Source organism: Myodes glareolus, chromosome 23 (genome assembly GCF_982192425.1).
Source record: "Myodes glareolus chromosome 23, mMyoGla1.1, whole genome shotgun sequence".
NCBI classification, from domain to species: domain Eukaryota; kingdom Metazoa; phylum Chordata; class Mammalia; order Rodentia; family Cricetidae; genus Myodes; species Myodes glareolus.
Genome location: NC_142048.1, coordinates 9,878,143 through 9,881,620, shown reverse-complemented (window position 1 = coordinate 9,881,620; position 3,478 = coordinate 9,878,143). Strand labels below are relative to the sequence as shown.

Sequence of the window (3,478 nt, the reverse complement as noted above, 5' to 3'; positions counted from 1 at the left end):
AGCTACTATGACTTGCTCATGGACCCTCAGGAGTGGTTGACAGTCACGGACTCTCAGGCAGTGGTGGGCTATGGAATTTCCAGCTTAGAAGAAGGAGTGCCTTTAACTTGGAATTGGAGAGACTTGGTGGCCGAGACTGTGACATCTGTGTGTCATTGATGATCCCCTTCCTTCGACTGTGGTGTAAATAATTTAAGTCACATGACTCTGCTAAGGAATAAGTAAAGAACAAATGGTCTTCACAAGATGGTAGACATGTAGCAGGGGCTCAATATTTACTAAATTTTCTTTCCTGATCACATATTTTATTGGGAAATTCATAAGGATGTACCAACTGCATGATTTGTAAAACAAATCCCCGGTAGGCAACCCCCATTTCTCCATTCTCATATGCGGAGTAGCTGGTCGGACTGGGGAGACTTTACTGATAAGGGAATGTTTATTCCAGCACTGTGACAGTCCTACTGTATAATGTAGGGGAGGGGAGGGCCTTGATCTCACAGCAGGCTTCACTAATTGCAGGAGAGTGGGCATAGTAATCCGTTGACCCTTCTTAGTTTTGACATGCGATGGACAGACAGTTTGGGAATGGAGATCTCTTCCACTAATTAAAGAAGAGGGAGGAGTGAGAGGTAGAAAACCGAATGTCAGCATTGCTTCCAGGAAATGACTGTCAAGGGTTTAAGGCATTTTGAGCAAATAAAGAATGTTGCAACACCTTACATTATTACATTATTTAGATAAGAAATTGCTAGCGTCTTTTTACAGACATGATGACACAAGTACAGGAAGGCAGCAGAGGTAAACGCTGCATGCAGGATTATGTCAGGTTGAAGCCATTCCCCCAGAACAGAGGAAACAACCAGCAAAACAGAAAGGTAGGGCGTTAATTGATAAATCGCGCATTAGATGAGGAGATAGTATCTGGACTGAGCTATTTGTGCAACTCAGTTAAAAAAAAAACAAGCAAAGAAAAAACCCAAAAATGTCATTCTTAATAACCAAATTAAAAATGGGCAAAGAGCCTGAATGGACATTTCCCCCCAAAAATAAAATCGAAAATAGGAATATAAAAAAGTGTTCAGTACAGCACTCGGGAGGCAGAGGCAGGCAGATCTTTGTGCATTTAAGTCTAGTTTGCTAGACTAGTAAGTTTCAGGCCAGCCAGGGGCTACTCAGTGAGATGGCGGCCACCACAGGCTCGGGAGTAAAAGTCCCTTCAAATTTCTGACTGTTGGAAGAGCTGGAAGAAGGCCGGAAAGGAGTAGGCGACGGCACAGTTAGCTGGGGTCTGGAGGACGATGGAGACATGACACTTACAAGATGGACAGGGATGATGATTGGGCCTCCAAGAACAATTTATGAAAACCGAATATACAGCCTTAAAATAGAATGTGTGCCTAAATACCCAGAAGCACCCCCATCTGTGAGATTTATAACAAAAGCCAATACGAGCGACGTGGACCCAGGGGCCACAGCAGTGCTGGCAAAGTGGCAGAATTCCCACAGCATCAAAGTCATCCTGCAGCAGCTTCAACGCTTGACGATGTCCAAAGAGAACATGAAGCTGCCACAGCCGCCAGAAGGACAGTGTTACAGGAATTAGTCACCAAGGCCCAGGCCTCCCCTCCCCAATCCAACCTAAGTCTTCATTTTCCACAGTAGTGGATTTTCTAGATTCATCTCGTAGACCTTAAAGTCCTGGAGAGGAAGCTCCACTGAGACTTCATTCTGAGACACTGTTCTGATTCTAATGTCTGTCCATTTGAAATACCTGAGTTGTGCTGTGTAACATCTGTCGAGTGTAACCGCTGGCTGCCTAGTTGAACTTCCGGGATCAAGAAGGTGTGTTGAAATCAGTTTCCTTTGGGAGCGGTGGGCACAGCTAACACAACTGTGAACAGACACGTCACACAATCACCTGCTGCTGACACATGGCCTGGGTCTGCCTTTGCCACTCCGCCCTCCTGCCACAGCTGTGTGGTGACCCTTAGACTAGATGGGAAGGCTTCAGGTAGCAGTCGTGGGGACCACTGATGGACTTGGGGTGCTTTGGCTGTACCCCTGCTTCCTTAAGTCTTAAGTGATGCCCCGTCCAAACCATCACCTCCCCTGTTCCTCCAATCCCACCCTTGGCCAAAGCTCAGATTGTAACCCTCCCTTCCCTCTGAAATTGGCCGTGGGTGAGGAATTCAGGGCTTCTCGTCTCCCCAACTTTATCAAGGGGTACTGCATTCCCCCTCCTTAACTCCCTTGTTGCCATCACCATCCAACACTTGCTGTGGCCAGAAGCCATCAGATGAGGTTGAAAGAGCCTGGCCTCCCTCACTTAGCTCTGGACCACACATTCTCTTGCCACCAGCGTGGGAAGGGGGTGCTGGGTCCTCAGCCCTGCTGCCACCCTCAGCCGGTGCACTTTGAGCTCAGGTCTCGAGGTGAGCAGAGCAGTCTCGAGGCAACAAACCTGCCAGCGCTCAGGGTTCTTGGTGGTTCCGCCTAGAGAAAGGCCATGCGGAGAGTCCTAAGCGCAAGGGGTGCTGTGTCGGTTCCTTTTCTCATAATCGCTTTGCTTTTACAGACTGAAGAGGTTTGGACAGGGCTCCCTGGCCGCCCATCAGGTCTGATGTGGAGCCTGACAGCTGGAACAGAGGCCCTGACCCTGTGGACTCAGGTTTCAGTGTTGCTGCTCCTGAGACCCTCGGCAGGGACCCGGAGGAGTTCCGTGTCACGAGTTTTCAGTGGGCCTGGCCTCCTGGCTTGTTGCCTTGTTCCCCACTCTGTTCAGGACCACTAAATGTTGAAATATGGATGCATACTGAAATAAAGGCACTTAGTTGTGTTGCCAAAAAAAATAACCAAATTAAAAATGGGCAAAATGCCTAAATGAACATTTCCCCCCTAAAATAAAATTGAAAATAGATATATAAAAAGTGTTCAATACAGCACTCAGAAGGCAGAGGCAGGCAGATCTTTGTGCATTTACGGCCAACTTGGTCTATATAGTACATTTCAGGCCAGCCAGGGGCTACATAGTGAGACTTTATCTCAGAAAAAAGAAAAAGTTCAATGTCCACTAGTCTTCAGAGAAATCCAAATCAAAACACAGTGAAATATCGTTTCACGTCAATTGAAATAGCCATTATCAAAAACAGAGGCAAAATGTTGTTCATTGTTGGTGGGTAGTGTTGGTGCACGCCTTTAATCCTAGCACTCAGGAGACAGAGGCAGGCTGATTCTCTGAATCTGAGGCCAGCTTGGTCTACAAAGAGAGCTCCAGTACAGTCAAAGCTACACAATTAAACCTTGTCTTGAAAAACCAAAATGATTGTTACAGTCATGAAGAAAGCAGTTAAGGACATGATCCCCCTTTGGTTTATAAACTAATGGATACATGTTAGATAAACACTCCATAAACTGTGTCATAGCCCCAGCAACAATATGGGAGTTTTTCAAAATTAAAATAAGAACTACCTTGTGA

At 46.5% G+C, this 3,478-nt stretch overlaps 1 pseudogene; it reads left to right on the top strand.

The window, feature by feature from the left end:
* Nucleotides 1-1,187: 1,187 nt before the first annotated feature.
* LOC125405953 (ubiquitin-conjugating enzyme E2 variant 1 pseudogene) lies at nt 1,188-1,606 on the top strand (annotated as a pseudogene).
* Nucleotides 1,607-3,478: the final 1,872 nt, after the last annotated feature.